The sequence below is a fragment of the Chelonoidis abingdonii genome, chromosome 6 (genome assembly GCF_003597395.2).
Source record: "Chelonoidis abingdonii isolate Lonesome George chromosome 6, CheloAbing_2.0, whole genome shotgun sequence".
In the NCBI taxonomy this organism is placed as follows: Eukaryota; Metazoa; Chordata; order Testudines; family Testudinidae; genus Chelonoidis; species Chelonoidis abingdonii.
This window is the reverse complement of record NC_133774.1, coordinates 25818742-25844761: the sequence shown is the minus strand read 5'-3', so window position 1 is coordinate 25844761 and position 26020 is coordinate 25818742. Positions and strand designations below refer to the sequence as shown.

The 26020-nt window shown below is 42.3% G+C and overlaps 1 protein-coding gene across 2 annotated transcripts in view; it reads left to right on the top strand.

Moving 5' to 3' along the window:
- PRLR (prolactin receptor) overlaps positions 1 to 26020 on the top strand; it is a 168537-nt gene that overhangs the window by 74687 nt on the left and 67830 nt on the right. For both annotated transcript variants that reach the window (XM_075066904.1, XM_075066906.1), the window contains exon 3: positions 17295 to 17364. The gene's annotated coding sequence lies outside the window, so the exon portion shown is untranslated. The remainder of the gene's footprint in view (positions 1 to 17294; positions 17365 to 26020) is intronic.

Here is a 26020-nt window from a genome sequence, read left to right as displayed (position 1 = left end):
TTATGTATTTTGGTCACTGTTGAACACTGCAAGAACTTTCATTGCTGGCAGTCTGGAAAGCTCTGGGGTTTCATTTAATTACTAAGGAGAATTTCTGACCACTCCAAAGATCTTTGATTGCAGCTTGGTGGTGAGCAAAAACGTGAGGCAGGTATTTTTCTTCCAGTTGACAATGTTCTCGGCAAGTGTGTGCTGCCGCTGCATACTTATAAAGCAGAGCTAATAAAAAGCTCAAACTATAGAAACCATTCATTGGACTCTCCTCAAAGCATGTACTATATTATATAGAAAATCCACAGCTGGGCTTCTTTCTTTTGTATCGTTCTTCTCAAACAGGCTCCTATTGAAACTTCGGTTACCTTTGCTTGACTCTTAATTTCAAATGAGACATCCTGTTCAAATGTTAAGCGACATGATTTGCCTTTCTGGAGACTTATGTTTTTTATAAACTTTGTGGTGCAAACTATCCTCATCTCCCTTCCCAGACTTTTCCTCTGTGTTGAGTTTGAGGTCAGGGTATTCACTGCACTATTCCTCTAAGGCTTTTTTTACAACCCATTACTGTCATAAGATGACAAATTTGGCCTCTCTTACTGTACTAGTGAAGTTGGGCCGCTGCCACAAATGTAATAGCATTCATGCCCTTCCTAAACTTTGAGGTCAAGCAGATCTGCAGTTCCAGCACTGCTTGGCAGCTGTTGTAGCTGTCTGTGACTTAGTCACTGCTGCTCTGGGCAAGAGTTCCTGGCCCAGCCACATGGTCATTGTCAGTAGGAAGGTATCCTCGTGCTGCCATGACTACAGTAGCTGCCAGCTGCTGAACAGTTCCTGCCTGGGGATGACAAACTGCTCCCTGTACTAACTAACTACTGTTGATGCATATTTTTTTCATCTATTTCTGTGCATCAGGTGAAATTAAAGTTTACAAACAACTAATGATTTTAATAGACTCATTCCAAGCCTACTTATATACACCAGGCTAAACCTAGAATGTGAGGTCAGAATCAGGCCCATTGACTTCAGGGTGGTTGTGTGAACGTAAGCTGGGACAGTTTGGCCATGTATGCCTAATTCAGTCATTTTAATCTACCAACAACCTCAGGAAAAGATATGGTGCTGCAGATTTCAAGATCAACTGGAAATTAATGCTTTTCTTCATCCTGGTTTTATAAATGGGTTTCAGGGGACAAAAACCAGTTACATTCTAGTCCCTTAAATGCATTTGTTTTTCACTCACCTAACTGATTGGTAGATGACTGCCAATTAGGTGATATGACCGTTCTTGCCAATCAGTTTGTAATTCCTGCAGGATTGCTGAAGATGGTAAATCAGCCTAAGTATGGGTTCTTAAATGAGTTTAACAGTTATTTCTTTTTCCTTTTAATCTAATATTCATTCTTTCAGCCTAAGCAGTTCTGATATTTTCCATGCTGTCTGCCTGCCTCAGGCTAATTTTTTTTTTTCCTTTTAAATTTCAGCCAAAATAGTTTAGCTGAACAATAAAGCTATGGGAAAATATATGGTTTTGTCCATGTTAAATTCTTGAGCGCTTTACTTTGAAAATTTCTAGCATCCGCATGGTTTGCAGCAGGGACTTGCCAGAGTGGTGGCATTTGTGTCAAGTTTGTACCTTTTTCCATTTGTATGGAAAATTTGGCGAAGTTATAAGCCTTTGGAAAAAATGTAGTTTACTCATGCTCTATACAGACTTGCTAGAGTTTAACAGTAAAATCTCCAAAGATTCCACCCTCACTGACCATGCTTGAACTTTTCAGGGTTGCTAATGTTGGCCAGATGGCACATGCACAATTCCCAGACAGCAATGGTCCCCAAACTGTTCACCTCATGCCCCTCTTTACCCATCCACGCCCTGTCCCCAAATGTGTTTGGGAGCCAGGGCCAGGAGCAGGGCCACAGTTGAGGCCAAGGCTGAAGCCAGAGTTGTGGCCAGGCCGGGAGCCAGAGACCCTGGCTGGGAGCAGAGCTGTGCTTGGGGGGCCACAACCAGAAGCGGAGCCGCAGCCAGCCAGCCAGGGCTGGGAGCCAGAGACCAAGGCCCACGCTGCAGCTGGGGGTGGGGCCAGAAGCAGAGCCACAGCCAGGAGTTGGGGCTGGGGCAGAGCAGGGTTAGGTAGCACTCTCTCCCTGCTCCCATCAAGGCTGAACTGGGCCCCACTGCACCCCTCCAAATGGGGCATGCCCCACCATTTGGGGACCACTGCCATAGAGATTGAGCATGTGCCATCCCCTCCAAGCTCCTTCATGTGACTGGGCTGTGCATGTACCCTCTCCACAGGGCGATTGAGCATACTCCCTCCAGCCCAGAGCCACAGGGTCATTAAAAACATATATAATACTTTCAAAACCTTCTTTTAATCTGCACTGTGATTATGGTATGAAATAATTTTCGGGATAGTTTTCTGAAAAGATGACATTTAAGGCTTGATCTGTCCTCCCACTATGTGGACTTCACATCTAGGAAGCCCTGTATGTATGAATTCACATTCACATCATGCCATCTGGAACTCTGCTGTTTATGTTTTATTTATTGCAGATAGGCAGCAATGTTTTTTTGCAGCATTTTTTTTATGGGATTCTAAATAAATCCTCTAGATTTGGTCTTTCATTCACCTGTCTTATCCAGTTGTATATCTGGATTTAAGGTGACCTGTGTGTTTTCAAATAGGTTCATTTAAACATAAATAGCTTTCTTACTGTGTTCAGACAAATACCATTTATTTGTTTTTTCCGTTTAGTTATTTGTCCAAATCTTTTTGAATGGAGAATGAAATACTTTGAACTGTCATTAAAAGGCATGTCTTCTCCTTGTCTAAATCTGAGTACATTGCAGTAACACAGCTAACTTGAGTCTCCACTAAAAACTCTTTCATTTAATACAAAATTCCTGAGACCTACATTACTGACATTTCAAGAGCCACCTCCCAAAAAGGGTGAATTTTTCCTGTATGTGCTGAAATGTGATGTGCAAAAGTTAAAGCTTTTAAATTGAAATCTCTCTAAAATTTAAAACTTTTAGCTGAAAAGTTAAAGTTACACTAAATTGGCTTTTTTCCAGAAGATTCTTCAACACAAACATTTGTTACTGTTATGTTTTGGAGATTCATTACTGTGCACTCAGTATGGCAGACTTTTTTTCTTAAAGAGGTTTTGTTCTCACAAAATTATAAGCTCTAACAAGTGGGATCAGAAATTCAGCTGTGGTCAAGAAGCATTTCGTGCAGCTAAGGATTGAGCAGTGCAAAGGTAACTTTAAGCCATCTTTACACTCTCCCTCTCCTGGGCAATTCAGTATGAGTCAATCCATGAGTTGGTTAGAGAAGCCTTCAGACAGCTTCATTTGTGCCAGGTGCCATGGCCTCATGCCCTTCTGGCTGCAGGAAGAGGGTGGTATATGAGTCACTACAAGCAGCTCTAACATGTGAAGATCCCCCTGCTGATGTAGTACAGTAACTCCTCCTTACGTCATTTCTGGTTAACGTTGTTTCATTGTTAAGTTGCTGATCAATTAGGAACGTGCTCATTTAAAGTTGGGCAGTGCTCCTTCTAATGTCATTGGCAGTCGCCTGCTTTGTCCTGCTTGCAGGAAGAGCAGCCATTGCAGCTAGCTGGCGGGGGCTTGGAACCAGGGTGGCTGGCAGCCCCCATCAGCTCCCCACTCCTAAGTTCCCTGCGCACTGCCCAGCAGGCACTAATTGCAGCTGTCTCCCTGCCCACTGCCATGTGCTGCTCCTGCCCCTCTGCTTGAGCGCTCCCGAGACTCCTGCTTGCAGTATGGAGGAAAAGGAGAAGAAGGGGGCTAATGTCAGGGTGTCCCTCTCCCCTGTTCTGCACTGTTTACCCCATCTCCGTAGAGCAGCTTCCACACATGACAGAGGAAGCTTCCAGGCAGCTGCAGCTGCGGTCCAGTCTCAGCTGCTGATCTGATTAACAAGGCAGCGTACTTCTGACCCACTCTTCATACTTAAAGGGAATGCACATCTCTCTCTCACCACACATACGCACACACACAGGGTGTGTGTCTCTCTCGCATCTGTCCTCCTCTCTTTCGTGCTGCCTTGTAGAGTGTGAGAGTTAACCTTGAGGGCTCAGCCAATGCTAGTTCATCATTTAGCAGAAGGCATTCCCTGAGAAATATCCCACCCTCTGACTCCTCCACCTCAACCAACGCTTCACAATCATCATCACTGTGTACCAGTATAAATTGTTTGTTTAAAAACTATACGTGTGTGTGTGTTATGGTGTGTGTTGTATATATTATAATACACACAATTAGTCTTTTGTCTGGTGAGAAAATTTCCTGGAACTAACCCCTTATTTACATTAATTCTTATGGGAACTGGATTAGTTGAACATTTCACTTAAAGTTGCATTTTCAGGAACATAACTGCACATGAAGTGAGAGTTACTGTATAACCTGCCCCGAATTCCCCTCTGTACAGCTAATTCAAAGCTGGCAAGAGCTCTCTCCCAGTTCACAGGCACAGGGTCCTGTGGCAGCTGCTCCATCCCACACTTCTACTTATCACAGGGGTACCACCTGGGTTGTACTGATGGAAGGCCTTGCTGGTGAATTTCATTTCTGTGCACTAGTGAGATACATGAGTGGTAGATAGAGATGTGTGCAGGAAAACATGGACAAAATGTTCAGCATATATGCGGATACTAAGATAACCACCGTGACTTTTATTTTGCAGTAACAAGGAGGTTTTCGATCACAGTCATGCTGTATACACTAAAATGTCATGGTATGAATTTCACTGCAGTCACTCTATCTAGTTCTCATATGTAAATGAAAATGCCACACACAGAGAAATGCCAAAGAGGATACTTCACTTTATAAATTAGCAGCCTTTGTGTTTTAAAACGATTTTAAAAAATTCCAACTAATTTCTAAAGAAGTCAGTAATTTGCTCCAAGTTGGGGATTATTGAACCTATTTTAATAATTGGGCTGCAAAGTTAAAATAACTAAGGAAAATGTTTATAGTTTAGTGTTGTCAAGTCCTAACTATTGGCTGCTGCTTCTGTAATAAATAAAGTATTTAAGTAAGGATCAAACTCTTCACTAGGGTAAAAATTGGTTTTCTAAGATGTCATAAACAGATAGTTAAGGGTTAATGTCTCTTTACTGTAAAGGTTAAGAAGCTCATTGAACATGGCTGACACCTGACCAGAGGACCAATCGGGGGACAAGATACTTTCAAATCTCGGTGGAGGGAAGTCTTTGTTTGTGTTGTTTGTTTTGTTCATTGTTCGCTCTTGGGGCTAAGAGGGACCAGACGTACATCCAGGTTTTCCCCAGTCTTTCTGAATCAGTCTCTCATGTTTCAAAATAGTAAGTAATAGCCAGGAAAGGCGGATTAGTCTTATGTTTGTTTTCTTTCAACTTGTGAATGTTTTTCCTTTTGCTGGAAAGAGCTATAGTCCAGTGGTTTAAGTGTTGGACTTGGAACCAAGAGCTCCTGAATTTTAAACCTAGTTCTTAATATACTTATTCCCCAATGGGAGGTGAGGGTGTTGACTATTTTGCAGGAAGTCATGGCTGGTGGATATCATAGGCAGGGGTAGGCTGTGCCTCCCCAAACAGCATAGCATGGCCCCACCTACACTCCACCCCCCAGCCAGCCCCCCTCTCTGCGATTTCCAGTGCACTGAGGCTGGGGACAATTCGGCCGCTTGGAGCACTGGGGCTGGGAGCACTGCCCCCCGCAATGTAGCAGGGCCGGCCTTGATCCCCAGAGCACGGGGGCTGGAGGTGCTGCTGCCCAGTACACTGGGGCTCGCCGTGCCACCCAGCGCACCAGGGCTGGGGTCTTGGCCTCTGCAGTGGGGGAGCAAGGCAGAAGGGGAGGGACAGAAGGGATGGGGAGACACACAGAGGGGAAGAAGGGGAGGGGAGGGATCTTGGGCACAAGGAGAGAGACCTTGGGGGGGGGGGGATTCCTGTTGACCTCAGTGGCCTTTTGGTCAGGTCTTAAGTACAACTGAACACAGCTAATGTCTGCAGATGTAGCTCTGAGATGTGTAGACTGCTCCACTGACTGGTGTTAATTTTGAAAGCTAATGATGCAAATATCATTATCAATATAGTTAATTCTTACTGGAGATAATTATAATATGCAGCAAGTGCACTTATCCCAGAATCGCATACTTCCTTCTCAGGTACCAAAACACTACTGTCTTCTGCTCATTTGCCTGACAGCTTCCATAATACAGCTATACATTTTCAATATAAAATTCTTCAGCCACTGAAAATGTAGGGATTGAATAAAATAAATTGAATGTAATATCAAATTATATAGCAGAAGGAACAGTGCAGTTATTGTATTATTCATTTTTACATTTAATTCAATAACAGAACTATTTTTTAACTTGTGTGAAGTTGCCACATTTTCAGACTGCTGTATTGGACTGCTTATCTTCCCAAAGAATGTAGGTCAAGCTTGCTGCAGAGTAAGTGGGTACTGTGGTGTTTAGGGTCATATAAAAAATGAAATTGATTGATTGAGTGGTGTTTACATACTTTTCATGGCATTCCTCTCAGAAAACATTGCCTGTATACTGCTGTGTAATATGGGGGTAGAATGTACCCTGTGTGCAAATTACTAGAAATTGCAAATATAAATCCAGTCAATGAGACCCCATATGAATTCAAAGATCTATGCTGGTGGATTATCATTATAACCAGGCCTACAGTACATTAACTATAATTTCTTTTATATTTTACAGACAATTTGTAATTTTAAAGACAAAGAGGCAATTTTAGTGTGTGTTAAAAAGAAAAGGGAAAAGTTAAAATGTTTGCCCTAAGGATAAATCTTTCTGCTTTGTTGACCAATATGATTGCTATTGTTCATGTCTATTGTTTTAGAGATGACTTATCAGTGTGTATTAATGCAGTGGTTTTATAGAGATGTTGTGAGGATAAAATAAGAACTTTCCCTCAAAACTCTGTCTATGCCCAAATCAAAGGTTTTTCTGAAGCTTGAAAAGATCCTTCAAAATTTTCCTTTTACGTTCTTTGACACTGTGGTGAAATTCATTTATATGCCCAGGGCCAGCACAAGGTCTTCGCACCTCCAGTTCCCACTTTAGCCTTCAAGGGAAGAATTTCACCCCAAGTGGTTTCAACCAGCATGGGGAGAAGAAATATTGGGCATGATCCCTGAAATTCTGAGGGCCTAAACTCTTTCTGAAGTCACTGGTGTCTGAGGCCTCAGCAACACCACAGAATCATTGTGAGAGAGGCTGTTTTGTGGCATGACTGGAGGAAGCATGTATCAGAAGATCTTCAGCCTCATTAATTGTAATAAAAAAATTGTATTTAAACACTTAAACAAACATCTATGTGTTTTGCTAAACCTTTGAACCTTTGGAAGATTGCCAGTTTTTAGTATGTAGAGGGTAATGCTTGCAGGTCTTATTCAGCTGGAAATCCCTTTGAAGGCCAGCAGGATCTGTCCCTGTGCTGCTGCTGCTCATTGTGTGTTGACAGTGTGCTCACTGTTCTGCAGACATATATGACTCAAAGTCCTTGCTCCAAATTGCTCATGATATAGTACAGACCAGACAAGCAAGTTCTGCAACTGCATATTATTTCGGGTGGCAGTACAAGTCTGAAGCAGTTTAAGAGTGTTGCAGAGGTTATTGTTGAAAGGCTTTGTAAAACAAGTTTTGTTTTGCAGTGTGTGCTTTATTAAGCAGTATTTAGATGTGGAGAATTGCTCTGTTTCATTAAACTACTACTTATTGCTATAGCAATCAGAGTCCTGCATAAGGATTGGTTATATCAGTTAAAACTAGCTTGACCAATTTTCAACCAAGCACGGAGGTGTGAGTTTGCTTTTGTTTTTTGAAGACAATAAGAAAAGTCTGTACCTTAGATCTGTTTTGGAGGGTGGCAGGCTGAAATACAAATGATCACAGACGGAAGCTAAGAAAGGACCTGGCACTGTCACAATTAAGAGAAACTACTTTACACAGAATGATTAATGTATATGGATCAGAGTAAAAAGGCAGCAGTAAAAGCTGCAACATCCAGAACTACATGTAGTAATGAAAATGATTTAGGAAAAAAAAATCCAGGGTACTAAAACTGCCCACGTAGGGCAATCGACTTACATGGGCCACATCATAACCTTTTGGTCCTGAAATGTATGTCTGTGATGAGAAACTTTTAAATGTCTACACTACCCTTCCATGTTCCTCTCTATCTGATTTTCCCCATCCAGAGCCTAGCTCTGTTTATATAGTGTCCACAGTCTGGCTGAGCTGAACTTGGTGCAGAACCCAAGGGGAACAGAAAGTGAAGTGGCTTTCTTCCATCTTTGGGCTCCCTCCATCTCTAGGAATGCCAAAGCCTTGATGACTCTAAGTGTATGTGTGAACTGCCTCTGAGCTGCTCTAGCTTATATATGCTGGTAATGGCTGCTATACCAGATGGGTACAGCTCTGGTCCCTTCCTTGGGACCCTGTGTATCCTATTAGGATGGGAGTAAGATATATTGTGTTAATGTAGATGGTATATATAGGCCAGAGGTGTTAACATAACCCAGTCACTGTCTAACATTAAACCATTTTAAACAAGGTTTGGGCTACACAGATTTATTTATTTTTAAGATATACCTATCTCATAGAGCTGGAAGGGACCCCGAAGGGTCATTGAGTCCAGCACCCTGCCATCACTGGCAGGACCAAGTACTGGTTTTTGCCCCAGATCCCTAAGTGGCCCCCTCAAAGATTGAACTCGCCACCCTGGGTTTAGCAGGCTAATGCTCAAACCACTGAGCTATCTGCTTGGTATCATGGTGCACCCACCATTAAAAATCCTTAATACTTTTTATTAAAGATACAGAAAAGAAGGAAAAACAGTTAAAGCATTTGAAATGTAAAGTATTTGAATAAGGGTTTCATTTTAAAGATATCCCTTGTGCCCTTTCCCTGCAGCTGGAGAGAGTTTCTAGAAGGAAAAATCCCCTTGTCTGACAGTCTTTTTAAACCATATCGAAGATGATAATAACCGTCTTTTTGGGGGAAAAGAGAAGTTGTTGTTGCTGTTGTTAAAGTCCAGTCCCATTTTCTAGAAGACAAAACACATACACACAAGGGACGAGAAAAGAACAGCAAAGAGAGAAAATGCAGCTTCTATCTCCGGTGTTGCCTTTCACTTACAACCTCGCTGTTGGAGAAACACAGGGACTGCACACAGTTGTGTCAGCCACTCCGAGATCTGGCAAACTTGTAACAGCATCAGCCTGTTTAGGGCATTGCTTTTAGTTGCCTCTTTCTGGTCACAGGCTTACAGCAGTTTTGCCAAATATACATTCTTGGCCAGCTAACCACACTCTTATTACACAGAAGGCAAAAGGAGAGAGAGAGGAAAGATAAGAAAGAAAGTAGGGAAGAAAAAGGACATGTGGGGGAGGGGAGAGATATCCCAAGTGATATTTGGGGTGTAGCTGAAGCCAATGGACGTGGCAGTGGCATCTGGGACCCTTTCTTTGGCCCAGTCTGGACAGAACAACTCTCCCAATTAAGAAAAAGAAGGCCCAGGGTCCCTGGAGATGTGGGGAGGAGCCACGATTGTGACGCTTACTCCAGCAGCCAATTTTTCTTCCCAAAGTCTCTTTCTTAAGGACCTCAAAAAGGAGTAAAGGGTGGAATAACCCATTCCCTCATTATTTTGTTCACCAGTTGGGCTTAATATCTGTCACACCAATTTTGGTTTATTAATTTTCAGTACTCAAATCCTCTTGTTTAGCAAGAATGATCTTAACGCAGTCCTTGAGTTATATCAATAGGCCTTCTTGTTTGGACTAATTCAGTCTTTCTGTCTCCCTTCAATACCTTTTCCTATCAACGCTTATAATAATAAGTTATTGTGAGGAAATTTTCACTTACTTTTTACAGTTGAGCCCACAATTAGAGTAAATTTGTAGGCCCAACTATCACAGCTGGTGGGGAGACCTTGCAGGTGTCAGAGAGCTGGGTGTTCCAACTTAAGGGTTCTGCTATTCCCAGCTGTTTAGTTAGAGCAGCTTCACAGCCCCTTTACACTTAGGGTTGCCAGGTATCCAGTTTTTGCTTGGAACTCTTGGTTGAAAAGGGTCCCGACGGCTCCGGTAAGCACCACCGACAGGGCTGTTAAAAGTCCAGTCAGTGATGCTGTGGGTCTAAGGCAGGCTGGTCCCTACCTGTCCTGGCATCGCGCTGTGCCCCTGAAGTAGCCAGCAGGTCCAGTTCCAAGGTGGGGGTCACGGGGCTTTGTGCGCTGCTCCCCACCCCGAGCACCAGTTCCACACTCCCATTGGCTGAGAACCATGGCCAATAGGAGCTGGGGGCGGTGCCTGTAGGCGAGAGCAGCGAGCAGCGCGTGGAGTCTCCTACCCCCCACCCCACCCCTGCCTAAGAGCTGGATCTGCTGGTGCCTGGTTCCGGGGCACAGCGCAGAGGGTACGGGTCTTTGGTGGGGTTTCGGCGGTGGGGGGGTGGTCTGCTCCGGGTCTTCGGTGGCATTTCAGGGGTTGGGGGGCTCCTTCGGTGCTGCAGAAGGCCTGGAGTGGACCCCCCACCACCAAAGTGCTGCCAAAGTCCCGGACTGCCACCAGGTTTCAAATTGGGCCCCGTAGTTCATAAAACCGGCCCTGTTCCTGCACCTCAATACCCTGCCTCAACCCACAGCCCCTTCCTGCACTCTGAATCCCTCGGCCCCACCCCCTAGCCTGGAGGCCCCTCCTTCCCAAACCCTTCATCTCTGTCCCAACCCCAGCACCTGCACCCCCAGCTGGAGTTCTCACCCCCTCTTGCACCCCAACTCCCTGCTCCACCCTGGAGCCCCCTCCCTGCACCTTGAACCCTTCATTTCTGGCCCTACCCCAGAGCCCATACCCCAGTTAGAGCCCTCATCCTCTCCCGCACCCAACCCCCTGCCCCAGCCCAGTGGTTTTGTGTGAGTAGAAAGTTGGCAACCCTATTTACATTGCTAGAGCAGCACAAGAGGGCTGGATCAGCTTGAAAATGTGTTTTTGAACCTATGTAGCACCACATCAGGTATCCAGCATGGCTTCAGTAGGGCACCCTGGGGGTTAAGGTAAAAGTATAATTTAAATCATAGATGTATATTCTCTCAATGTGTTTTCAATTTAAATTCTGTAAAATAGGGCTGAACAGGGCACACATCCAGGAACAGGCAATCATACATAGCCATAAAAGGCATCATTACTAACCCATGAAACAGAAATGGGAAGATGCAGCCAACATGAAAGATTGGAGGTGTGGAATCAAGTTTCTAATAAAAATGACTTTTGTATAAGTGGAAAGTCAGCCTTTATATAAACCATCATTAAAGAGCCTGTATCGTGTCATTATCTAACCAAAAATCCTTGCTGACAGGTTCCCCCTTCCTATTGTTTAGAAAAATAATAACTGTTTTGATGACTGACTAAGGTTTTTATTTCAGGTGATGTGGAAAAAATACTGTTTTGAATTAAACACATTGTGAATGCTGTTAGCTTATAAAAGACTTGATTACATAAGAATAGGAGCCTTGGATAGCACAAACAAAAATATAACCTACACAGATATGAGCAGTTAAAGCTGTTTTTAATGTGATATTAAGCAAAATCAGCTGGTGTTAATTAGAGAAGCAGCAAAACAATTTGCTAGAGATCTGAATTATGGTGATTAAATCCCATTAAACTGATTTAGAAAAAATCCACCAACTGGAGGCCATTCAGTATATTAAGCAGACAATAAAAAGAGCAAGCATAAAAGTTTTTGATGTTTCCTAGTTATGTGAAAATAGCAAATACTTTAAAACGAAATGCCACTAGAAATGTGGTTTTCATTATACTTTTGTGTAATTGCACTATTTCCATTCAAACAAAGATCTTCTCTGTGCAAACATTAGAAATTTAATGTTTAATATAAAACGTATGTGCATCTAAATGCAATTTTCCATTTTGGAATTTCAGGTTTGAATTTGAAATTTTTTGATGTTTATTTACTTGAAAATTGAACCATTTCACTTGAAAATAATCCTCTTCTTGCATGAAAAAACCCAAAAGGTTAGACAGGCTTTAGAACTTTAAACAAATATGTCACTTGAAAGGTGTGCACAAGAGGAAGAGCTTTGTCACAAACAGGGTTTTCCAAGTTTTCACAACTCTAGTTCACTAGTCACTATAACAAAACTTTTATAACTAGATAAACATAGAGTAGACCAAAGCTCAGTTTTTACAGGCATTGGATTCAAATTTGAGTTCCAAGGAGAAAATTCAGTCATAGCTTCTCATATAGTAAATGGAGCAAACTAAGAACGTTTAATACAAAAGCAATGTGTTTGGATTTGTTGATAATTGCAGTCCTTCCTTATGGAATTGGGATTGAGTATCGTATGACTGGTCAACTCCTCAATCTTCAACATCTCCAAACAAAATCTAAGATCACGAGAATTGGCGTCACTGACCTTCAGTATGCAGATGTCTGTGTCATTCTTGCACACACAGGCTGACCTGCAAAGCACCCTAAATCTTTTTGCAGATGCTTGTCACAGACTGGGTCTCTCTCTCTCTCAACATTAGGATAACTAAGGCATTCTACCAGCCCTCACCTGCACTAACTACTCTTCATGCTCCACAAATCACGGTCAGCAGAGAACCCTTGGAAAATGTGGACCATTTTCTGTACCTTGGCAGCCAGTTCTCCCAAACAGCCAGCATTGATACAGAAATTGAATACAGGATCTGCTGTGCCAGTACATCTTTTGGAAGACCACTCAAATGAGTCTCCAATGATAGGGGTCTGCAACCAGGTACTGAGATCTTGGTTTACAAGGCAGTTGTCATCACCACCCTTTTATATGGGTGTGAGACCTGGGTAACCTACAAACAACATCTCAAGTGGCCAGAGTGGTTCCAGTAGCGCTGCCTCAGGAGGATTCTCAGGATCAGCTGGGAAGACCAACACACTAACATCAGCACTCTCTCTGCAGCCAACATCAGCAATATAGAAGCACAGGTCATGATGCCAACTCCTCTGGACTGGCCACTGTGTATGTATGCCTGACACTCACCTCCCAAAGCAAGTACTCTTCTCTCATTAAGGGAAGAAGGGGTCATGGAGGGCAGCAGAAGCGTTTCAAAGACATACTGAAAGTACACCTTAAAAAACTGGGAGGACTCAGCACAGAACAGAATGCAGTAGCACCACATCATACACCAAGCCACAGCTCACTTTGAGGAGAACAGCTGTGCTCATGAGACAGAGGAACAATAAAGGAGAAAAGAAAGGGCACAATAGGCCAGCCAACAACTATGTCTCCTCCAAGATTACACCTGTCACTTCTGTGGGAAAACCTGCAGGGCAAGAATTGGGCTCCTCAGCCACTTAAAAACTCACCAATGTACCCCTTTGGCAGACATCATCCTCGCATCGAAAGATAGCCAAAGAAGAAGAATTACAGTCATAACCCTGAGTTCCTTGAAATGGCATCCTGTATTTCAGCCCTCAGCTATAAATAATCTGAACTCGACTCAAGGAAAAGCATGAAAAGCAGATTTCATTTTAGTACAGAATGTAAGTTGTTTATTCCTGAAATATTTTTTTCTTCAAATACAAGTACCTGAAGCGCTTTTCCCTCTAGAGTGTAAGTGGCTACTTCTTCATCATATAACTGAGGTATGTAGAGCCCAAAAAGGAGACAGGAAGGGTGGAAGGGCCATGCTCCAGACAGTAGCATGCTGTATAGTATTTACGCTGATTTTAAAAGGAAAAGCAAAGTGGAGGTGTTTCACACAACAGTAGGTTAAGATTGAGACACTTTTCTTACACTTTACCTTGCTAGACAATCAATACTGGCAAAAGGCCAATCCTCAATGATTTATGTGAGCAATTGTTGTTCATGTAAGTAGTCTCTTTGTACTTGGTGCATGAGGGAAGGTTTGCAGGATTTGGCCCTAATGCACTGCTTGAAGCATGATTCAGGTGTGCTTGCTGTCAAAGACTTGAAAGTCTCCCTCAGGAAATCTGGTCACGAGGACCAGCTGTGATATTGTTCTGGCAGTTTCTGGGGATTAGAATAAATAGGTTAATTCACCACCACTCCACCGCTGGAGATCAGAGTTCAAATCTGAATTCTGGAAACAAACACAGACGAATGTTTGGATCTCTCAACCGACATTCTCTGGATCATTTCTTGCTACTTAAAAAACAAACACAGCTTGGCTTGCCTGACAGCCTTTGTTTAAGGGAAGGCTGGGATGGAATAGGGGAGGTGGTTCACGTGAGTGCTGTATTTCATTCAGATTATGTTCATAAATAATCCACTTTCACTTCAAGGAAAGTTAGAAAAGAGAAATGAAATTTGGACTGCTGATCAAAGGGTGAATTTACTTCAATCCAGACAGAGGCACTGGCTGCATCATTGAAGAGTTTTAATATTTCTCTCCAACAAGCCCCATTATTAAACAGGAGCCCTCCAGCTGGACGATAGAACTGGGATTCCTAGTGAGCACCTGTATGGAGTGGAGCAGAGCTCTGAGAGAGCAGCAGAAACAAAGTTACTGGCTTGGCATCCTGGGTGACCAGAGCAGTTTGAAAGTTTGATTGTCTGTTGCAAACTGGTTTCTCAGAAGGGCATTTTACAGTGTTTTTATTCATGCTGTGGCTCAGCAGCACCTTTCTGAAGACCTGAGGAAAAATATCTGGTTCTAAAATGTGTTAACAGCATATGTTCAGAAATCAGGTACAAGAGTAGACCTACAAAATGCCAAAAAAACTAGAGCTAAGTGTGATGAGTTTATTTCCTTCCTTTGTATCCAGTTGAGGGTGTATTCAAGGGAAATCATAGAAATGTAGGGCTGAAAGGGACCTCAGGAGGTCACCAAATCCAGCTCCCTGTGCTGAGGAAGGACCAAGTACCCCTGACAGGTATTTGTCCAACTTGTTTTTAAAAACTTCCAGCAATGAGGTTCCACAACTTCCCTTGGAAGCCTATTCCAGAGTTTAGCTATCCTTATAGTTAGAAAGGTTTTACTAATATCTAACCTAAATCTCTCTTGCTGCAGATTAAGCCCATTACTGCTTTTCCTGTCTTCACTGGGACATGGAGAATAATGCTTTAAGTCAGAGATGCCTAAGTTACTTTAATTATTTAAAACAATATAAACGAAAGCCAGATACTGCTTTATCACATTCATTACCAGCAATTCCTCTCATATACTAACATAGAAATGTTTTTACTGAGCTTTAGATTACAAGGATAATATTGTTCTGTCTCTCTTAATTAAAACAGCATGTTGTTTAATCTGCTTAAGGAATTAGTGACTTTTAGCATTGAATCAGGAGGCTTTCCATAAACCACTTTTACCAGGAGTTTTGGGGAATGTTCACCACTGCAAGTAACAGGGCTTTGTGTTTTTATATTAACTTGTTTAGAGCAGTGACTTTTTTTTTGATAGTTCAGTACTCTTAGTGAACAACTCCACAATCACTCAGGTAATGCAAGCCTGAACGTACAACATGTACTCAGGAAAGTACAAAGAATAAGTTACTAAAGAGAGTCTCTCTCACTGAGGTCCTCTTGAAAAAGAAAGCATTTAAACAAACAGCAATTTACATAGCCAGTAATTTGCTCTGCTTGCACTACTGTTGCTAATTGTTGGACATACTTTTACTCGGATAAGAATTTTTATTTCTCTGTAGCCCGTGTTCTTTGTCTGCCCAAGACCTGCCTCTGCCATAATGCTCTGATGCAAAAATAATAGGGTGAAGTTCTTTGGCCTGTGTCATACAGGTGGTCACACAAGATGGTTAGAATGACTCCTTCTTGCCTTAAAATCTGTGATCCGATGAACAATTCTGTGTTTATGACACCACTCTGGCTTTTGGTGAAAATGACTTTTTAATGTCAGAAATGAGGCATTAGGGGGCAGTCCTCCATCAGTGCTTGCCTAGAACTCTTCCTATTGAAATCAATCAGAGTGAAGTTCAGTGGCAGTAGGTAACCATGTGCTTTTGCTACATGATCAAGGAACAGAAACTGAGAAATGTAGGAGGAAACACGTTTAAACCCAACAAGCTGCAATAGATAATGATTAACACTGTTTTGTTTTGTTTCTTGTTTGAATATCACATAAGTAAGTTTCCACCCACAGTTAAGCTCCTGTATTTAAAGGACAAATGCATACTTAGAAAGAAAGAAAAAAGCTATTCCCTGTGAAGTAGCCTAGAACACCAAGGCAGCTCATATTTTCAAGCTTCTTTTGTAATTTCTATTTTTTAGGTGGTATTGGCCAAATTTATTCCTGGTGTAACTCCACTAAATCTATTATCCCCAGAATGAATCAGGCACCTGATTTCTGTTCTGTGTAAAACAGAGATAATGTCCTTGCATTGCTGAGCTCCACCTTAATGTACTTTTTACATCAATTAAGTCCAGTCTTTGCCTTCAGCATAAACATATATTTCTGCCTTATTCTGTTTTATGACATTTAAATTATTACATACACACACAAAAAGAGAAATGCAATTCACTTTCCTCAGTTAAATTTGCTCTATCTGTTGTGTTTAACTCCATTTATTGGACTGGAGTTAAACACAAGAATACCCTATTAATTTGTTAGTCCAGCCCCCCAGCCCCACCCCCAACCACCACAGACCCACACATTCCATACTCTATCTAGAGTGCCCTTAGAGCTAAATGTAAAAATATTTTGTTTTATTTCATTCTGCATCTAATGAGAAGGTTTTATAAGTAAATTAGACTAGGCTGGTAGTTTCATATGTAACTTTTTATTCCTTACTGGAAGACAAACTGCCCATTGAGCCTTGTATCGGTTAGTCATTCACTATGTGGGCACTGAAAGCAAAGGTTTACCACCCGAGGAAGGGTAACAGGGAAAAGTTAGTTAAGTACAGTGCTTTTTCTGTAAGACATCCAGCTTCAGTGTACAAATAATGAATGTAAACTGTGCATTCTGAAACTCACTGATTGTTCCTTTCAGTGGTACAGTACTCATGACAAAAAGATCCAGCATTAGTGTTTCACTAATTTTCATTATTTCTCCCAATTTTTTTTAATTAAATAAAAATGCTGGGGTTTGTATGTAAATTTGAAGGGCCAAATTCATCAGTGGTATAGGTGGATGCTGCTGCATTGAAGTCAATGTTTTATATCTGCTTACACCAACAATAAATGTTGCCTCTGGCATATTTTTGCATAGAAAATATTCTCTCTCTCTTTAATAGTAAAATGCCTTCTCTTTCTTCTCATAGATAATCAACTGATCAGGTATACATGAACAACGTTACCAAGAAGACTCCCTCACATAAATGAATTGTACAGGTAGGATGCTAGATTTTATGAATTTTATGAATACTAGTACTTTAGTATTTAGTACTAAATCAGTTATATCACAGTAAAATACCTTGGTATTGGGCCTCTGTAAATTCTAATACTGGATTTACTTAGTATTTCAACACCTGTTTTTAATTTTCATTCTCTGTAACTTTATGCCCATGTCTCTCTCTCTCTCTCTCAAAAGAAATTGCCAAGAAAGTTAAGATCCCAAAGTGACAAACATGCAAACCTGGCAGGGGAGTGAAACAGAGTCTTCAAGAGCCATGAAACTGGCAGAACGAAAGATTGTCATTTATTAGCTTTATTCTCTTCAGAGAGGAAGAATGGTCATGTGATATAGGCATTAGAGTGGGACTCAGTGTGTATTGGGGTAAATCACTTATCACTCTGTTCTCAGTTCCCCATCTGTAAAATGGGAATAATGATACTTAAATATTTTTTTATCCAGCACCTAAATAGATAAGTGCCTAAGTTCCATTTTCAGTGACTCAGGCACTTGGAGACTTAGGGCTAGATTAAAGGTATTTAGGTGCCTAATTCCCATTGGACTTTTAAGCGCTTAAGGCTTGGGTGCACAAAAGGAATTAGGCACCTAAAACAGGGACTTGGATGCCTAAGTCTCAGTTTTGGCACCACTGCAATGCACAAAATTCTCACCTAAGTTCGTGCTGTACAAGTTCCCTTGAAACCCTTGTTTCTGTTTCTGATCGTGTGCACTGCTGCCTCCTGCTAGGCATCCAGACACCTATCTTCTGCCTTAGCTCCAGAGCAAGTCACAGACCAGGGGAAGACCAGTGTTTGGCAATCTTAATTCTGTATCAACAAAGTTGGGAGGGATAGCTCAGTGGTTTGAGCATTGGCCTCTTAAACCCAGGGTTGGGAGTTCAATCCTTGAGGGGGCCATTTAAGGATCAGGGGCAAAAATTGGGCATTGGTTCTGCTTTGAGCAGGAGGTTGGACTAGATGACCTACTAAGGTCCTTTCTAACCCTGATTCAAAAAAAAATCTTAACCTTACACATAACCCAATGGGTAGGGCAGGGCACTCACCTGAGAGGTGGCATGTCCCTATTCAAATCTCTTACCCATCTCAGGTGGAGGGGGAACTTGAACTGGGCTGAAAACTATGAGGGAGCACCTGCACCTGGGGATTCTTGTTAAAACAGCATAGGTACCTAACTGCAGGGGAGGGTTCACAGCTGAAAATTGCTAGCAGAGTTACGCACCTCTCTGTAGCCTGGACTGAGATGCCTATTTCTGTGCGAACGACAGGATTTCAGGTCTTACTTTCAGTTCCCTGCAAGTCAGCTTAGCTGCAACCTTGGTGATCTCCAATGAGGGAAAGTCGGTGTTCTCTAATCCAGGGGTTCTCAAACTGTGAGTCAGGACCCCAAAGTGGGTCACAAGGCTAGTGTTAGACTTGCTGGAGCCTAGAGCTGAGGCCGAGGCCAAAGCCAAAACCCAGGCCCCACCACCCGGGGCTGAAGCCCAAGCCCAAGCCCCACTACCCAGGGAAGAAGTCCTTGGGCTTTAGCTTTCCCCTGAGGCTGAGGTGGGCTCAGACTTCGGTCCCCCCTCCTGGGGTCATATAGTAATATCTGATGTCAGAAGGGGTGTCACGTGCAATGAAGTTTGAGATCTGCTGCAGTCTCATCCAATAGTGGTTCAGTTTCTCAAAGGTATTATTCGTCTCTAACCTCCTGTTCTTATGTATGACTTAAATGCAACACTGGCATCTCTTATGGACCCGCCATATGAACCTTTAGCTAATTGCTTTCTGGCTGACCTTTTTCAAAAGATAGTTTTTCTCATTGCAATAACTTCACTCGAAAGAGCTTGAGAAATTCAGGCCCTTATGTTAGGCCCTCTGTATGCCCAGTTCTTCAAAGATAAGGTGGCCTTAAGGCCACCTCCTAAGTTTTTGACAAAATCTGTATTATCCTTTCATCTGAACCAAATGATACACTTACCTGTATTCTTCCCAAAGCTGCATTCCAGTAGTGAGGAACAGCATCTTCATAAGTTAGACAAGAGAAGAGCATTAGTTCTATTAGGTTTAGACAAAACCAAGCCCTTTTGAGCATCTCCTTTGCCTTTTTGTTTCATATGCTGATAGAAAGAAAGGCTATGCAGTTTAAGCACTGGCTATTTCCAGGTGGATTGCAGCTTGCATCACAACAGACTATTGGGTAGCATAACTTCCTTCTCCAGAAGGGCTCTTAGCTCAGTCCACAAGAACACAGTCTAACACAGACATATGTAGGGCCGCTACATGGTCTTCCATACATACCTTTTCAGCACTATATCATCAGATTGCTTCCAGGTGTGGTGCAAGTTTAAGAGAAACAGTTTTGTGATCACTATTCAGTTAGATCCAAGCCTCACTTCATATCTGAGCTGCTTGGAAGTCACCTGAATGGAATACCTGTGTGAACTGACCCCAAGGGTCGGTCCTGGGTGCCCCAAGAGTCGGTCCTGGGGCCGGTTTTGTTCAATGTCTTCATTAATGATCTAGAGAATGGCATGGACTGCAGCCTCAGCAAGTTTGCTGATGACACTAAACTGGGAGGAGTGGATTGATACGCTAGAGAGTAGGGATAGGATACAGAGGGACCTAGACAAATTAGAGGATTGGACCAAAAGAAATCTGATGAGGTTCAACAAGGACAAGTTCAGATTCCTGCACTTAGGACAGAAGAATCTCATGCACTGCTACAGGCTAGGGACAGAATGGCTAGGCAGCAGTTCTGCAGAAAAGGACTATGAGGTTTTAGTGGACGAGAAGCTGGAGTCGACAGTGTGTCCTTTGTTGCCAAGAAAGCTAACGGCATTTTGGGCTGTATAAGTAGAGGCATTGCCAACAGATCGAGGGATGTGATCATTCCCCTCTATTTGACATTGATGAACCCTCATCTGAAGTACTGTGTCCAGTTTTGGGCCCCACACTACAAGAAGGATGTGGGAAAAATTAGAAAGAGTCCAGTGGAGAGCAACAAAAATGATTAGGGGTGAGCACATGACTTATGAGGAGAGGCTGAGGGGAACTGGGATTGTTTAATCTGCAGAAGAGAAAAATGAGGGGGGATTTGATACTGCTTTCAACTACCTGAAAGGGGGTTCCAAAGAGGATGGTTCTCAGTAGTACCAGATGACAGAACAAGGAGTAATGGTCTCAAGTTGCAGTGGGGGAGGTTTAGTTTGGATATTAGGAAAAACTTTTTCACTAGGAGGGTGGTGAATGGGTTACCTAGGGAGGTGATGGTGGAATCTCCTTCCTTAGAGGTTTTTAAGGTCAGGCTTGTCAAAGCCCTGGCTGGGATGATTTAGTTGGGGATTGGTCCTGCTTTGAGCAAGGGGCTGGACTAGATGACCTCCTGAGGTCCCTTCTAGCCCTGATATTCTTTCTTCTTTGAGCAGTTTATAGAGTCATAGAGTTCTTCAAGATTGGTTCACACACATTCTGCAATCCTCCCTCCGACACCTCTGCATTGGAGTCTCTGGCCTCATATTCTGGTGCAAATGAACTAAGGGAGATTGGGGTGACACTGACATTAAACAGCCGTGGAAGGGGCCAGAAGGAGGCACACAGCACATGTGCTGCCCTGACAGGTATTGCTACAGAAAATTCTCTAGGCATGCTGGGTGCACACACACCTGAGTGGAATACATGTGTGAACCATATTTCGAAGAACAAGTTACTGTACATAGCCATTCTTTGAAATCTGCTCTCTTGATACAATTATGGCTAGGTATTTATTTAGTTTTTAGTGAAAAGAGATATTTTAAAATAATGTGTTCTCGGTAGAAGTATTATAGACAACAGTTGGGGCACAAACAGTAAGCAGTGGGCAACAGTGATTAAGCACAGACATCATAACGAATGGTGAATGCTTCAGTGTTGCTTGGAAATGGGTGGCTTTGTTGCCAGCACTCTCTCAGGAAGTAATACTGATGTCAGCATAAAACTGCTTTTCATGGGGTTTAGCCATATGTTATGAGCCCCAGGCAAACAACAAGGTTCTCATGGTTCTTTAAGTGTCAGTATTTTGGAAACCTGATCGACAAAACAGGACAGCTAATCATCTCACACTTATATACAGTTTTCAGACTTTTAAAATTTCAATAAAAATGATTAATTGATGTGTGAGCATGATAAAGTTGTGCTATGAGGACTGCACAGTTCCCTACCATTCTTCATGGAGTGACTTACGGTACTTATATATGTGGAAACACATACTAAAATCAATGTATCCCTGGTTCATTTGAGACAATTCAGTCTGTTGCCTTAACAAATCCTTCCCATCAAGTTCTATATTCCATTGTTTTGATTCACTATTTCACCAATTTATCCCATCAATACTAGCAAGTTTCATTTTTCCTATAATCCTTGGAGTCTATATAGAGTGGAATGGTTTAAATCAAAGCAATTTAAATCACCAATTTTGTCATGATTTAAATCAGCAAAAAGAAACTCTAATTTAATCCATCAATTTTAATTGGGCTTGTATTTGCATTTCAATTATTTTCCTAATCCATCCTGTTTCATATCCTGTTTAATAGTCCAACAGTGGCTATTACTGGATGCATCAGAAGAAAATGTAAAAAACTCTGAAACGAGACTATTGTAAAAAAATAACCCATGCTGTAAATTCCTTCCTAACCTCAAGCTGTTAATATTTGCTTATATCTTGAAGCAAGACCATCTATATCCTATATATTATAACTGCAGATATTCTTGTTAACCATATGCAGGTCTAATCCTTTTTTTAATCTTACTGAGTTCTTTCTCATGATGATATATTTTGGGACAGAATTCCACAGATTAATTATAAACTAGGTAAAAACTCATCACATATCCTTTTATTAGTTTTAAATTTGTTATAAATAGGAGCTCCCACTTGACCTTTTCCTTATTTTGTATATACTTCTAAAGTACCTTCTTATTTCTGATTATTTGGATTCACAAGCATGAGGAGTTTGACAGACCAGGTATATATTTGCTTGAAGTACATTTATTTTCTGTAGAAATGGCATTTTGGGGTTTCGTGCTTATTACTTCTAAATAAATTCTGTATCAGATATGCTCTGTTTACAAGTAAAATTATGACTTTTTAGTTGTCAGTCCTAGGATCTGAGTGGAAATCTGGTTCTTTCTGACAGGTACATCATCACTAGTAATAAAGGTCCTGCAGGCTAAATTATAACTCAATTTATACCTATGCAACCAAATTGTCTTTAGTAAGTTTGCCCAGGCATACCCGATTAACTTAATAAACAAACCTGTGGATTATGCACAAGAAGAAAGAGAATCTAGCTTGCTCATTCTCTTTTATCAGCCTGTCCAAGTTGCAGAGCTCACAGAATTAAAAAGTACTAAGAACATTTATTTTGACTAAATTCAGCAGATGAAACTGAACATGGAACATATCCACTGCATAAGACGAGTCCATTTTTTACACAGATACTTTACACAGTAGAGCACTTTAAATAATAACCATTTACCATATGCACCCTAGCGATATATTGCCCTCTAGCTCACTCTAGTGGATCATTCCAGTTGACTAATGCTTCCAGGACAACAATTCCGGATAATGAAACAGTGATACAGCCCAGGTCTCACTCCAGTGAAGCTTATTGTTATCTGTTTTGGTTGCAAACACAGCAGCAAGATGAGGACAGACATGTGGATAGATTTTAAGCAGCAGGCTGCAACTTTATTAAACTTTAATATGGGAGGGGCACTACCCATATTCTCCTATGCCAGGTGTTTAATTGGTTCCAGTTGGAAGGTTACAGGGCTCCATACCATATATCTCATAATTCAGAGTAGGCTTTCCTCAGCTTACACACAAGCCTCAGCTCTTTCAAGACCTAGCACTCTCCCCACCTCGAGGGGGACAGAGGGTGCATCAGGGTGGGGACCTCTTCCTGCAAGAGCCACGATGTCTCACCCTATCCGAAGACCTCCAGGTCTTTCACTTCTGGGAAATGTTCATTTTATTTTCTTAACTGTCCTGGAAACCAGCTGCAGGGAGCCCCAGCCATGCTGCTTAATATCACAACTCCTGCCTCATTCCATTCCCTCACATCCCATAGCCATATATCAACACCTTCATCTGACAAAGGTATGCCATCATCCCTGAAAACTTCCAAACAATTGTCAGAGATGTCCCTGTTCTGTATCACCAAACTCCTGCTGGCCAACAAAGTGAGTTCCAAGAGTCTGTTGTCCTGAAATTGAGAGAGAGCCTTGACAATACCATTATTCGCTCCTGAGACATGCACTTTGTGAAAAAGGATGTTAAGCCTCAGGCAGTGTAAAATGAAAGCCCCCAACAGCCTCATTACCAGTGCAGTCTTAGCCACGTGTCGGTTTACAGCAGGAGTCGGCAACCTTTCAGAAGTGGTGTGCCGGTCTTCATTTATTCACTCTAATTTAAGGTTCCACGTGCCAGTAATACATTTTAATGTTTTTAGAAGGTCTCTTTCTATAAATCTATAGTATATAACTAAACTATTGTTGTATGTAATGTAAATAATATTTTTAAATTTTTTAAGAAGCTTCATTTAAAATTAAATTAAAATGCAGAGCCCCCCAAACCAGTGGCCAGGACCCGGGCAGTGTGAGTGCCACTGAAAATCAGCTCATGTGCCACCATCGGCACACGTGCCACAGGTTCCCTACTCCTGGTTTACAGTATGAACCACAGCTTGTGTTATTGCTCCAGAAATGGACATTTTTATTCTGAAAGTTTTCTCCCCAAATAGTGACTGCCACTAATATAGGAAAAAACTTGAGGAAGCTGATGTCCCTTGTAATATTGAGAGCCATTCAGATTTCTGGTCACCTCTGCGCATACCCCTCTACTTGAAAGTAAACCCCTAAACCTATGCTTCCCAGGGCGTCGGACTGTACCTACAGCTCTATCTTGAGCAACATCTCCAAATACCATGTCAAACCCCCATTAAACTCTTCTGGGGACCTTTCCCACACTTGTAAGTCTTCTTTCATTTCCCTTGTCATTCTGATAAAATGGTAGAGTTTTCACACTCCAGAGGCAGATGCCAGATGGGTACAAAATGCCTGACTGGCATGCAAAGTTTTGGTGCCCCATGATCACCTGTAGTTCCCACAGAGTAATTTTCTTTGCTCCTTTGAAAGCCTGTATCAGCACCCTGACTGATTGTAACTTCTCTGTAGATAACACAGACACACTCTGAACTGAGTCCTGGTCAATGCCCAGGTATGTTAAACTTTAGGCAGGGGCTTCTGGGGTTTTTTTAGTTCTTCTTCTTCCATCACAAGGAGGATCTCGAGGTGCTCAGCTAGGTTCTGAAATGCCTGAAGCACGTACTTGCAGTTGCCTGTCACTAATCTTCCTGCAAATAGGTTGTCACGGCAGTGCAGTGAGTGATGCAGGCCAGTCTCACACGTCACCACCCACTCCAACATGGAGCTGAATCTTTTGCAAGTGGCACATGACACAGAGAACACCACAGGCTTGGCTTTATCAAAACAGTAATGATCTTCAAACTGAAACCCAAGCACATCAAAGTCCCTGGGATGAACTAGTAGCAACTGAAATGCAGACTTGATGTCACATTTTGCCAACATTGCCTCAGGGCCACATTCCCTAACCAGGGCTAGCATAGTATCACATGACAAGTATCTCACTGAACAGCTGGGTGTCAATATAATCATTTATCGATGAGCCCTAACTCGGATAGGACAGGTGATGGATAAGCCTTTGCCTTCTTCAGAACTGCACCCCAGGGAGATACGTGCAATTACCTTAGATAGGGCTTGCCACTCTCCCTGCTGCCACCTTCAAGGTAATCTTTGCCCTTAGTTTAGGCTCAAAGCCTTTAACGGATTTAGTTGCTAACTTTCACGTGGTAAATAAGCACCCCGACTTTCACAATAAGCCAAAAATCAAGCTAATCCCATTTCAAAACAAGACCTAAACAAGCCAATCCCTAACAACCCCAACAGTCTATGTGATTAGATCCCCACCCCCATGTCCCCAGCATGCAGTCTGGGACTGTGGTGGGTCTGCTGTGCACCCCTGACTCTCTCCCCAGCCTTGCCCCTGCTTTCCCCTTGCCCCCGATTGCCCTCCCCTTCCCTTGCTTGCCGGGAGTCAATCAAAAAAAAGCAATAAGCTACAAGTCAAACCAGCTACAAGCAAAAAGTAGCCAACAAACAACTCACAAGCCAATTAAGCCAAAAACAAGCCCAATTTCTGTGTCTTTTTTCATGGGTTTGGCATTCTGATTTCAAGCTCTCTGCCTAAGAGTGGCACCTCATACCCTCACCTGGGCTTTGAAAACCACCTGAAAATCTGTTCCATAAATAAGCTGCATCTTTTTTTCCCCCATAAACCTGTATCTTGACTGGAGAAGGAGCCTTTTCCATGATTATTGCCTCCATCTGTAGCATCTCCTGAAAAACTAACCTTGCAGACCCCCCTTTCCTACTGCCCTATTGGAGCCTCTTTTTCCCCCCCACAACAGAAAAGTGCACTCTGCCGACCCCCACACCTCATACAGCGGCATTTGTACCTGCACTGGGATCAAAAACCTTTCTCATCATTAAATGCAAAAGCACACATTGGCTTTTATAGCTGCCTTTTGATTACAAG